The sequence below is a fragment of the Temnothorax longispinosus genome, unplaced genomic scaffold, assembly GCF_030848805.1.
Source record: "Temnothorax longispinosus isolate EJ_2023e unplaced genomic scaffold, Tlon_JGU_v1 HiC_scaffold_36, whole genome shotgun sequence".
In the NCBI taxonomy this organism is placed as follows: Eukaryota; Metazoa; Arthropoda; class Insecta; order Hymenoptera; family Formicidae; genus Temnothorax; species Temnothorax longispinosus.
This window is the reverse complement of record NW_027270187.1, coordinates 129,016-143,422: the sequence shown is the minus strand read 5'-3', so window position 1 is coordinate 143,422 and position 14,407 is coordinate 129,016. Positions and strand designations below refer to the sequence as shown.

General features: G+C 37.5%; 1 protein-coding gene across 1 annotated transcript in view; it reads right to left on the bottom strand.

The window, feature by feature from the left end:
* Positions 1-14,407, bottom strand: part of LOC139824411 (uncharacterized) — a gene marked incomplete at its 3' end in the record, with an annotated part of 79,428 nt that overhangs the window by 38,797 nt on the left and 26,224 nt on the right. The gene's annotated exons all lie outside the window — the stretch shown is intronic.

Below are 14,407 nucleotides of genomic sequence, written 5' to 3'. Positions count from 1 at the left end.
TGGACCTTTGATCGCGTATAAAGCTGGATCTAATAAATCCAATCTTAAAGAATTATATATGAAATAAGGGTAGAAAAGACTGAAGAATATAATAGAATTAAAAATAACCTGATATCTCAAGCGGAAGTTAGAGCTACCACAAATATTTTTCAAAAAATTTAAAATTTTATACAAAATAAACTCTTTTACCGATTTAATGATACTCTACATTAACAAAAAAATTGAGCCTAATATCTCAAAATTTGCGGAAGTTAGAGCAACCACGGACATCAAATCCGTAGACACGCACACGCACACACACGCACACGCACACGCATACGGACATTTTGTAAAAATGTGATTTTTCGACGTTTTAGAACATTCTAAATACATAGGCTAAGAAAACTGAAAAATTTTTTTTTATAAAAACGAAGTTTTTTTTATGAGGAACCAATATACGGTTAATAGGATAGCGCGACAGATCTGCTGAAACCGGCACATCGTATATACATACAAAGAATTTTTCTCTCGCGAGCAAAAAGAAAACACATCTTCGGACATATTCGTATAGTAAAGGGCGTGCGCGACTCTCGAAACTTCCGTACGATACTCCGTTAATGAAAAGCATTCGATTGGACATGACTTACGGATTATTATCGTATAAAATTTGAAGAAAATACAGCGCGAAAAAGTTACGTCGTTCTCAGAATTAATAGATCTCGCAAAAAAAGTCGAAAAGACTTGGGCAGAAAAAAACAACGATACAGTCATCAGCTAAACAATCATTATCGTCGCGTAAACACGAAATCCGTCCGTGTTGTACATACATATTGCGAGAATTTTGGACACACCATAGACGAGTAGAAATCTCCAAAAAAAAAGTTCGACCACGCCGAATAGGAAGAACAAAACGCACTCCTAAGGAAACCCAAGAAAGTGTCCCCCTCCGATTTTGATGAATTATTAATGTTGTTTTCTAGATAAAAATAAGGGACACGTATTTCTTTATACGTGTCCATACGCATGTTTAAGGGGTGGAACACCCCTTTAAAAAATCAGTTTTTTTTTTTCGGGCCAAATATCTCCAAAATTATACAAGATAAAAAAATTTTACAAAATAAAAGTTAAATGATTTAAAAAGTACTTTAAAACAGCGACAAAAAATTTTTTTAAATATGTTTTAATTTTTTAAAAATACCTTCACCACTTAACATTTTTTCCCAAAATTAAAAAATTTTTTTATCAGTAAATAAAAAGTTATTTTTTTACAAATTTAACTATATATAATAAAGTTATGTTTTAAAAAATCATTTTCGAGAATTTTAGAAAACGATCTGTATACACGCTTCCGTACACGTCTATTAAGGTAGTTAGTCCGTAAACTCATTTTCTTGGAAACCTCATAAAATTTGAACAGTAGTATATGAATGTAAACACGATTTACGCACCTGTGCAATTAGAAAAAAAATTGACCATCCCGAAGCTGAGATAATTGAAATCAAAGTTAGTACTTTTTACATGTATCACAGGTATAAAAACTGCTTTCGATACCACGTTTCTAATTGTAGCGACAAACTACTCTGACAACTTTTATGAAAAACAAGAAGACAATAGAAGAGTAAAAATATACTTACAAAAATACAAAACCTTTAAACGTTTAGTTTCGAAGTAATTGATACAGTACACAATTTCTGATACTAGCAGTGGACGCATATGACAGCTAACCTTTGAAGTTAGCTTTGAAGTGAACCTAATCTAGTAGCACACATTAGTGTCTATATACATGTACATATGAGATTCTTACACATACATGGGTAATTATGCATATTAAGACTGCACTCGCCAATGACCTTGACTTTGACATATGTTGTCAAAGTCATGACTCTGAGTAACCTTGACCTTGAAAAAAGTGGCGGTCACGATCCGTTCAAAAGTTACGAAGCATTAAAGTTTTCGCTTTGCAAAATTAGTTGTATATCGCCACAAATATTCACACAGATGATCGACTAACTATCTTGTAAATGACTAATATATATGTGAAAATAGTACATGTACGAACAAAGGAAAATTCTTTAAAGCAGTAAATGGAAATTTTAAAAATGTGGAAAACCAACGCATGTACTTTGAAAGCACACTATGTGTCTAGTTTAACAATAGTGGAGCCCCCCGGCGGAACCTACTGTCTCCACGCATATACTTTTCACGCAAAACGAGTTGTCACATGGGTTCGTGGCGTGCTTTAAAAACTCGTTTAAGTAGAGGTGGTATTAAACAAGATAAGTTAGTCGGTCATCTGTGTGAATATTTGTGACGATATACAATAAACGAGCTCGCAAAGCACGCCACAAATCCATGTGACCGCAGGGGGGGGGCGGAACCTACTGCCTCCATGCATATATTATCCACACGAAACGAGTTATCACATGGGTTGGTGGCGTGCTTTACGAGCTCGTTTAAGTAGAGGTGGTATTAAACAAGATAAGTTAATCGATCATCTGTGTGAATATTTGTGGCAATATACAACTAATTTTGCAAAGCAAAAACTTTAACCCTTCGCGGGTAACGTCTTTTTCGGCACCTGTAACTGGTAACGTCGAGTCACTCATTTCCGACGCCTAAAAAATACTTTAAAATGTTCTAAAAAAATCTGAAAAAATTCATGTTACCTTATTAACTATCCTACTTTAAGGATCAATCGCGATATTGCCGATTTTTTCATTTGTTTAAACAATATATTTATATAAACAGACACTGACATACAGGACAGTCACTTTCGCCAGGGCACGAGTGACCCGACGTTACTCGCAAAGGGCTTCGTAACTTTTGTACGTATCGTACCGCCACTTTTTTCAAGGTCAAGGTTACTCAGGATTATGACCTTGACAACATATGTCAAGGAACACCTTAAAAATTCAAATTTCAAGAAATACCTTGATGGGTTATATTATTTTGATTTTGTTGCTTTACATTTTTGTCGACCCCAATTTTATTGCTCCGCCGCTATCACAAGAAAACTACCTCTAATTATTCCTATCTAGTACAACACTTTAAAATTCCAGTTTAAAGAAATATATTTGGGCGGATTAGATTGATTTTGTTGTTTAACATTTTCGTCGACTCCGATTATTTTGCTTCACACTTTTGTCGACCCTCATTTTGTTACTCCGTCCCTACCCACACAGAACAAATATCTAATAGATATCTACATATCCATATGATGTCCATATCTACTACGGATACCTAATAGATATCTAATAAATGTATAAAATATTCATATATCTCTCAAATAACTAGCAGGGATGTCCATTATCCATGTGTTATCCACATATCCATGTCCAAGTATCTACCACATATATTTACTAGTTTGTAATGACGCTGCTAAGCGGCACATAATAATATAAGACCAACTTGTAAGTCTGTTGGGGCGAATATAAACACATCTCCGGCGAAACAAAATCGCGTCATTCACGGGTTTTCGAACCCGGCTCGTCTTTTAGATCTAGAAAAATAATATTGCAATGTAATATTTTTGAGATGTTAATTCTACGTTTATGTGCTGTATGGGATTCTATTTGTATATAATGGACATATAAAGGGGTAAAAACCACAGTGGTGTAAGTTAAATTTTATTTAAAATATTTTTTCGTATGCATAGATGGAATTTATATATTGTACAGATTGCATCTATGCACACGAGAAAATATTTTAAAAACTTTGACTTACACCACTGTGGTTTTTACCCCTCCATATATAGAAATAAAAAACATCAAATGAATATTTACGCAGATATCTAATAAATATCTACTGGACATGCAATTTTCTACGTAAATATCCATTGGATATAGTATGAATGTCCAATGAATATTTCTATGGATATTCTATAGATATCATGAGATCTCTTTTTGCGAACACTTGGATATCTATAAAATGTCTAATGGATATCTCGTAGACATAATGGATATCCATTGAAAATATCCAGAAAATTTTATGCAATTTTAGTATTCATACTAAATACTAAATACTTTGAAAGGAAAGCGATGTATTATACACATGTGTACCTTTGGAAGAAAACCAAAAGGTTAACGTCTTTCTTCTATGTACGGAGCCGTACGCTGCCATGCCGCTTGACACGCCTACACAAGCGGCGATCCGTTCTACGCTCGCAAGCCCGCGAATTCGGGCGGGCGCGGCACCACCCCCAAGACCGCGAGCGCGAGTGACAAGTCTCGCCGCGGGGCGGCTGACTTTCTCGTGTTTGATTTACAAACACGAGGATATATAAGAGCACGCCCGCGCCGGCAAACAAGGAGCGACCTCTAAAAACGAATAACTTTCCCGAGACTTGTACCGGGTGTCGAGATAGCGATTGAGATTTTGTGGAGATTATTCTTCAACCTAGAGCAAGCAAATTTAGCCCTTCGTTCTAAGGAACGCAGAGCTAAGACTGACCTCCGCTACTTTAAACACTGGGAGAGTCCGCCTCTCCCGGCGAACAGGATTTGTTCGTTTAGTAGTGGTAGAGCCGGGGCCACTCTACCCGAGAAAACCGCCAAAAAGAAGGAAGGACGTCGATGTGCCGGTGCCCGACGAGAGAGATTAAAGGAAGATAGGGCGTCATCGTCACCGCCACCGCCATCAGCAGAAGACGACGAAACCGGCCCTGCCCTCCATGAAAATCCCGGAGTTTTTCTTCGGTCGGGTTCCCGTACTCCAGGATTTAAAGCCGACCTTCGTATAACGAAATCTTCTACCAAAGAAAAGTTAACATGTACCTGAAGAAGCAGTAAACGCTTTCATTAAAGATCTCAAGATTCTAACGATTCACTCGCCTTTGCTTCCCTCATTCCTGCATGCCTCCGACATTCTGAAAGGCGAAATATTCCAACTGTCAGATAGACTCGAAACCGAATCCTCGCGGTTATGAATCTGGTACCTTTGCCATTAAACCACACTGCCCCCCCCCTGAAAGTTGGGGTGTTCCAATTAAAATGGGACACTCTGTGATAGATATAAATAGCCTGCACATTTATTTCATAGTTGCCTAATCTTTAACCTGGGTGATCGGTTCCCTCTCTAAATATAGAGAGCTAGGCAAGATACTTTCGGTGGGTTGCCTGCTTTCGAGAGGTGGCGATCGAATAAAAAACGACAATTTTTGGTTGGATTTGAACTCGGATCCTCCGGCTCACTAAACCAGCGCACATCTCTCTGCGTCACGATCGTCACTGCGATCAATCCGCCTTTCTGATTTTTTAGATATTATGTTCTATCATCAGAAAAATATCCCTATCTAGCACTACACCTTATAATAACATTTTCAAGGAATATCTCAACGGATTATATCATTTTGATTTTGTTGCTTTATATTTGTGCTAGAAGGAATATCTAAGGATTGTTTTCTGATAATAGGGTTGAGCAACAAAATCGGGGTCAACAAAAATATGAAGCAACAAATTCAAAGTGATACAATCCATCAAGATTTACTTAAAATTCGAGCTATAAGGTGTTGTACTAGATATGAGTAACTGAGGGTAGTTTTCTGAATAATTCTGATAATAAGGTCGGAGCAACAAAATCGGGGTCGAAAAAAGCAACAAAATTAAAATAATATGTAATCTATCAAGATATTTCTTTAAACTAGAATTTTTAAGGTTATGCTAGGTAGGATTAATTAGGGGTAGTTTTTTCATGGTAAGAGTGGTGCAACAAATTTAGGAATATAACAATTACCAGATTTGCTACCAGATATGGAAAAAGAGCTGGTCAAGTATTTGCTCTTGATGGAAAGTATGGTGTGCCCCAAAGTTTTGTTTCAGATATATCCGACATATATTGAACAAAACTCCTGGTGGGGTTCCTGATAACGCAGATGCGGTATACATGTTTTGCCAGAAACGTTATTCTATGGACCAACATGGTGAAATTTGAATTCAGTGTCTTATTTGTCACTTATGGGCACACAGCAAATGCACATTGTGCGAAAAAGATGAATATGTGTGCGATTTTTGTTTGTAAATAATAAAATTAAAAAGATTATAAATTGTTTAATTTATTATGTAATGTTTATGCATTAGTTTCTAAACGCTATTGTCAACAAAATTTGTTTTTTGTAATTTTTGATGGGAGCTATATTATATAAAATTAGTTTTTTTTTTAATATATGTGCAATACAATTCAATTTTTTTTTTGGTTCCACGTTTGGTTCCACAAGCAGACACAAACTTAATAGTACCTCTATTTTAAACAAACAGTTTTAAACAAAAAGTTTAGAGCAGTTGGAATAAAAAATAAAATTTTATGAAAAAAATCAAATTGGAGGGGGGGCACAATACCACCCCTTTCTCTAGATAAAAGCAATAAAAGCGCAGTAAAATCTTTTGATTTTGTCTCATGGATGTAAAACCAACAGATCGAGATAAAATTGCGTTCATAACACTATTTGGTACCTTTCGTTTCATCAAACATGTCTTCCAGTCTAAAAAATTCTGGTGCCACCTTTCAACGACAATGGACCAATTCCGAAGAGGCTGAAACATACCACGGTGTGATGGTATGTTTAAATAATTTATAATTTTAATTAATTTTGTGGTTCACATAAAGGATCTGCAAAAGGTTTTAATCGTCTACGCGAATTTAAATTATGTGCGAAACGAAGAAAGTGTAATTTTGTCCGCTCGCAGATAAAGTTTCTAGAACACGTGATCACCGCGCGCTAAGGGCAAAAACCCGAATGATAAAGTGGCGGCAATCTTGAACCTCCCTCCACCAAAAAATGTGAAACACCTCCTTATATTTCCGCTTCATGGTTCCGCAAGTTTATTCCGAACTTTGCAGTGATTGCCTTTGACGTTGCTAATTAAGAAGAATGCCGCATGAATGTGAGCTAAAGATCAGGGAAATGCCTTTAACCCTTTCGGTACGGAACGCCCGTGCGCCGAACGGTTTTCAGTGGCCGAAACTCCGATCGGCCAATATGCTCGTTACGGCCGAGAGAATTTATGCGCTTGGCGTTCCATTATTATACTTATACGCCTTCAATTATTACACTTATTAAAGTATTATATTTGTAAAACAAACATTAAAAAAATTTTAATAGAAATCAATAGAAACATTTTAAGTTAAAAATGTCGCAACAAGATAAATTCTAATAAAAGAAACGTTAAAAACTAATCCACAATTTCAAAAAAAAATATTTTAATTAAATCGGATTAAATTAAATTTTTAATATTCTACAACATTTTAACATGTAGAGAAACAAAACTATATAGTATAAGACTAGTGACTTTAGACAGTGACTCTAGTCACTGCTCGGCCGCAGCAAACGACATCTAGACAGTGACTTTAGTCACTGCTCGGCCGTAGCGAGCGGTATTTGGACGGTGACTATAGTCATTCCGTATCGAAAGGGTTAAAGCTAAAGAAAGCACTTGGGAATGTCCCCATACTCAGACAGACGGATGACCATTTACCGTTCACCATACAGACGCCAGCAGTTATATGCTATAGGGGCGATTCTTGTGCAAAGAAGAGCTGTTCGTGGCGTATCCCTTACGGAAAAACACTATTAGGAACTACTGAGAATCACTATTGAAAATCACTACTCGTAACACCAGTAGTAAATTCGCGGATTATTGAAGATCACTATTGGGGATTACAGTAATCCCACTATTGAGAATTACTGGAATCCACTGTTCGGGATTATTGAGATTTCACTAGTTAGGATTACTGGGATCCTACTGTTCGTGATTACTGGGAGCTTATTATTGGATTACACTATTGGGAATCCCACTATTGTGGAATCCCAATAGTATATCCCCATATTATACTGACTATTGGGATCCCGAAGAATATAACTGCTATAACAAAATAAATTTTAATCAATTTATATGAGAGATATATGTATTTTGCTTTTCTTATACTTTTGATATAATAATATATGATACTTAATAATATTATATGAGATACTAAATAATTATCTTTGGAGCTCCGCGTTTTTAAGTTGAAAGAGCTTTTTATATTTCAGAATGTGCTTTATTTGAGGTCAACAGGGCGCTTCATATCTCGAGTTCTTTGTACTGCGTTATTACATTTTTGCTTCATGGTCTTCTTCACGGTTTCATCAAGATTCTTTTCTTCAGGGAACTTTTCTCGAACGTAACCTAAGATATAGAATGCCCATCTTCAATTAAATACTGCTATTTATTAAAAATGGAAACTATAATGCATATACCGTTTTACTCCTTTATGGAAAGACGTTTCAAAGGATAGTCAATATAAAAGAAACAAAAAACTGAAACTGTACTTACATTTGATACAATCCACTTTCTGCGGGTCTAACTGTTTTTTTTTGCTTGAACGTTTTTATTCAAGTGGAGATTGGCGACCGTGCCTGTTAGCGAGAAACTAGCCAATTCTTCTTTCGAAAAAACAAGCGACAGTAGATCACCTGCCAATTTTATAGCACTCGTATAATTACACTTCGCGAGGTTTTTCGCGCTCACATGAAGAATTCCCTTTTTTCAATATCAACCTATTTTAAAATTGATTAAAAAATTAGATTTAAATCAGACAGGCAAAATAATTTTTTAATAGCTTGGAAACAAGTCTTATTACCTCAAGACCAGCAGAAGTAGGCGATGAAGAATTCTTTTCAGCTTTGGGTTTCACGGAAGTATCAGCTGATAGGAGATTTCCGTTTCTAGCCACATTCTTATATCCTTTAATAGTGTTTCTCCATAACAGTTCGGTTTCAAAGGAAGCTTAGGTGGTTCAACGTTTCTGTTTGCGTTGGCATTTATTGTTTTCAGGGTACATTTCGGCGATATATGTGCCGCTCGAATTATTAGATAAGTCATTAATAGACGGTGGCTCATAATCAAAACCCTTATTAGAAACGAAAACATTACAGAAATTAGAAACGAGTATGATTATTATCAATGGATGTGTGAATGCGAAAATAGTAATAATACCTTGGAGGTGATTGATATAGCTGGAGAACCGCTTCGGTTTGTCTCCGACGAAGCATTTGACATTACCTCGTCCTTTCGTACGTTAGAGTTTAGTGTGCAAATAATTATTAAAAATTAAAAATTATTCGCTACACAAGTGCAATTTACTAATAATTATTACGTATAACCCCATAATACCTTAATATGCGGAGAACTAGACAATGTAACATTTTTCTTTCCCTGTTTCGAGTTCACAGTCGGCACACGCTGCTTCTGCGTGACATGGCGTATGTATTCTGCGTGAAAATCCTTAGCCAAGATTTGTTGATTAAGCTCATTGTCACGCGGCAAATCATCATCATGGCGGGTCATCGAGTCATCGATTATCTCAATAACCTGAGTTTGTGGAATATTATCGTTAAGACTCGCTTTTTGAACCATTTCCGTGGCTAATGTCATTGTTTTTTGCAAATAATCCAAGATCTCCTTGCTTACTTTTTGGATTTTGGACAAGTCTGAAAATGTAGAATTTGTCAGTGATTAATTTTCTGCGGATAGTATCGAAAATAAATTGTTAAAAAAAATTATAAAGTTGTTTAGAAAAATAAAAATTATTTCAGAACTACGAAATTACGGTAGATTTTTTTTCTTACACTCAGTTGTAAATTGTAGGGCCCGCAGCCTAGTGTTTTCTTCTTTTAGATTTTTATTCTCTTTAATTAGTGACTCCATTTTGGAGAGCAATTCCACCTTGGCTGTCGCTGTGCAGTTTGCATTTTCGTCTGAACTTGCATTTTCCGGATCTGAATCAGTTGCCTGACAAAGATAAAAAGGATTTTGTGCATTTCAAATTGTCATTAATTATCAATATACTCATGGGATGAGTGTATCAATATATACACATACATATATGTATATATATCCCACGAATATATTGCTTATTGCTCGTTATATATTGATACACTCATCCCAGTGACTCCATTTTGGAGAGCAATTCCACCTTGGCTGTCGCTATGCAGTTTGCATTTTCGTCTGAACTTGCGTCTTCCGGATCTGAATCAGTTGCCTGACAAAGATAATAAGGATCTTGTGCATTTCAAATTGTCATTAATTATCAATATACTCATGGGATAACACATACATATACATACATATATATACATACATACATATATATCCCACGAATATATTGCTTATTTATCGTTATATATTGATACACTCATCCCATGAGTATATTGATAATTAATGACAATTTGAAATGCACAAGATTCTTTGTTCGATATCGTGGAGTCGCAATAGGGATCAGGACGGTGGCGGTGAGTCAGCGAGACAAGATTTGGTAACAAAACAATATATTCTGTGTCTAAATTACATATATTATGTTTGCATTGTCTTAGGCGGCGCCTTGAAGGCGCCTAATCAAAAAATAAGTGCTAACGCACGGTTTCACAATTTAATGTGGCGGATGGCCTTCTTTGCAAAGGGGCTTGGAGGGGACCGAGTTATTATTAAGGTCGAGTTTAGAGCCCGGAGTGAGAGGTGGCTTGTCCGTCGGTTGATCCGGTGGGTCCACTGGCGATGAAGGAGCCAGGAAAGCTCGCGTGAGCACTGTCTGACACGCTGTGGTTCGCGTCTCCTTGACGCGGATCAGGTGGAGGACCGGTGGTCGAGAAATGCGGCAATCCCGTTTCGGGAGCTTCAGTCCGGCGGGCCTGGTGCGACGCACCTCCGGGAGCTCCAGTGGAATGAGCTTCCACGGACGTATCGCCTGTCCCTTGTCAAGCTCCCGCCTCGTCGCCTGCCGCTCCTGCGGCACTGGCTGGTTGGACAAGCGAGGCTTTACAAGGGCCGGTGTCTCCTGGTGCCGCTCCTGCGACACCGGTTTAGCGGGCTCCGCCCCCTTCGTGTGCCGCTCCTGAGGTGCTGGCGGGTAGGAGAGACGCTTCCTTTGTCTCTGGCTCCGCGTCCTGGTTCGGCACCTCTTCTTTCTGGTCGCTGTTGGAGTGGGGCCACTCCGCGCCTCCGCTTCCACTGTGCCGGGCCCGGTGGGGGCGTCCGACTTGGAGGGGGCCGCGGTCTCCACGATGGCTCCACAGGAGTGCAATAAGCGGAGGAGAAGTCTCTCGACGCACGACAATTACTGCGCGGAGGAGAGGGAATCTCACTCGACGCGACAAAATATTTAATGTTTCGATTCTCTCAACGCTTCCTCGATACGAGATCGCAGAGTATAGCGGTAGGATTCGATGCTGGTCTGTGCGCAGCTCGCCTTAAATTGCTACTCGAGCGTACTTTAAACGCGAGTAAGTGTATGTGAGCCGGCGACGCGCCGCGGCGATCCGCGAAATCTGATAAGCGCGTGTTGGCCGGGCGCGCATTCGTCAGGCGCGCGCGGCACATGTTCGACTTCTCGAACATTCTTTTTATTTTGTCAGGCAACTGATTCAGATCCGGAAGACGCAAGTTCAGACAAAAATGCAAACTGCACAGCAACAGCCAAAGGTGGAATTGCTCTCCAAAATAGAGTCATCACTGATTAAAGAGAATAAAAAAATATATATATGTATGTATATATACATCACGTAAAAGATCCGTTTTTTGTTTAAAGTATCGTTTCATGATATCTTTTTGCTGGCTGGACTGAATATTACTAAGCTCTTTCTTCGTCTGGCTTTTCTTTGGTGTGCTTTGATTCTATAGAATTGGACGCAAAAGAAAATAAATTCATCACATGTTAAAAGCTCCGTATATACAAACAAATAATCATGTCAAGGATTAATTTTCAATACGATTTCAACGACCAGCTCGACATTCTGATATTCCACAGTCCCGAGATATATGCTGGCAGTTAAACATAAGTGCAAAAATTGTGACCTTGGTCTATCAGTATCAAAATTCTTTTAGTCAAGAGAACAAAGACTGAGATTACTCGCATGTAGCACTAACAATAAGTACTGATCGATTCACGTACGTAAATTTTGTATTATACATTAAAATGCTTATTTACCTTTGACTTTGTTACTCCCTTTGCTTTTAACGGTTTTCTTGCTATTTTCTCTTCATCTTCATCCGTGGAAATACTTTTTTTCTTCAGAACCCTTCTGTCAGACCTTGAGGTATAAGCAACGCCATACCTCTCAAGGTTTTTTCGCACTTCGCACATTTCAGCCCACTCTAATAAAAAAAAGAAACCATATCGTGATTAATATAAAATAATCACTATCGTAGTACATGTATTTAAATAAATATTTACTTTTACACACCCATCTCCATTGACCTTGACCTTGTAATATGTTCTCAAGATTATGACACTAAATATGAACATTCTTAAGATTTTGCCGTCGCTCATTGTTTATTAAAAATGGTAAAAATGAAGATAAGAGGGGAAAGGCACCTCAAATGATTATGATCTTGACAACACATATGTCAAGGTCAAAGTCAATAAAAGTATGGGTGTGTAAAGATAAATATTTACTTGTGTTTGTATTCATGAATTACATACTTCCATATGCGTGTATCGTTATCGCAAACGTTTCCCACTGGCAATATTTAGTCAATCGCTTCTTCATGATATTGTTTGGACCTACGTCGCACCTAAGCCATTTTGTCTTCACTTGTATTTCTTTTTCTACGATCTCATCCAAATCTTCAGTGGTAAATGAAGAATCCAACCATTCTAGGTATCCAACTGCGATGTTTCCTCCCTCGTTTTTAAACTCACATACCAAACACTTGGAATCGTCCATGGCTAATTTCACAGTCTCAAATAAATATTGTTAAATTAAATCAGTGTTTGAATTCGCTTGCACTCATAGATCATGGACTTTCTTTGTTTTGTTTTTGCGTATAATTGCAATAAATAGTAATAAACAATACAATTAAGGAGGCTCTTACCCGGCTGCTCTAATCAATGTAGCAACCGAAAAATTATCATTAATAATTGGTTATAAAATTATCGGAAAATTAAATAAAAAAATAAATAATTATTTTTACATAGTGTAAGAGTAAGTTATATGTTTTATTAGTGTAAATATTAAAATTTATACAATAAGTCAGTTGACTACGTCAGTGCTAAAGAGCAGAATAATAACATGCGCGTGTTACAAGGTCGTCTGTAGCAGTCTGCAGCTGAGTGAGGTGTAGCCGTGTAGCGTTGTAGCGATTGATGCGATGAAGAGATGGAGCCAAAAGAAAGATATAACGTGAGAATGCTGAGAGGGAAAATGAAAGGAAAATTCTCGAAAATAAAGGTTGTCAATGCGCGAGAGAATAATTATGCCGCTACCATACAGCGCAGAGAAAAGACATGTGCAAGTGAGGTTAGAAAGAAACTTCGCGCGATTTTGACACTCGGAGATCATTCGCCTAACCTGTCGTACGTCATATTAAAACTACAATATCTTTTATAACTCATCGTCAACACCAAGTTTTCTTCTTATCATTAGAAAAATTATTATTTTAACTACAATTTCTTAGTTTTTTGTTTACCTGGCTCGCAAACTTGCCAAGAAAATACATCACTTCCGGTAAAAATTTTAGTGTTTACCATATGCCCTGTGTTAAAAATGCGAATTTCAATACTGATATTTTTAAAATTTTTATCGTCAACCTATGTTAAAGTTTTGGGCATCGGTTCGTTGTGGTTCACTTTACAACATAATTTAATTTCATAAAGATCTGTCGTTTTATGATCGAGGTAAGAGCCTCCTTAAAGTGGAGTTGCAGGAAATATATTCTGCGTATCAAAAGCAAAGATATATAATTATATTTAATTTCTGTCGTAGAGATGTTTGATTATGAATTATATGACAAAAAATTGTAAACATCATGATTCTACCATTGTATTAAAACTGTGCACACTCAATATCCATAGCATGACGACTATCTTTTCCTGTATTTGATCCAATTGCACTAGTTATACTTACTGTAACAGTTCTTGCTGATTTACGAGTTGTCGCTGTCGAGGTTCCGAAATTTCTATACTCTGTCAGTTTTGTACGCTGAATTTTGTCTATAACCGCAGCACATTGTTCGTCGTAAAATAATTCGAATCGTTGGCCTCACATAAAATAACACTATAAGAAAAAACGATTTAGCATACGATGTGCTCACCGCGCGATACCCGAGGCGATACCATAAAATAATGGGTGCATCCAGAAGCACAACCCGCGCTCATTGAGCGGCTGATGTGATTGGTTCTTACCTTTAGATTCAACCAATCATACTATTAGCCGCTCAATGAGCGATTGCGCTACTGGATGTCGGGCTACGCGGGAAACCGACGGATACCGGAAGACCACGTACTTCGAGCGCCTTGCTACACGGCCGCCATATAATAACGTATACGTACAGCGAATCACACATAAATAGCAATAAAAAATTGTGACAACGGGTATTATTGCAAGTGCTTCCTGTTATTCAGTGCTGCGGCGAGTCTTTGTGCGTGCACCTTATTGAGCGGTTCTAATAGACACGATTAT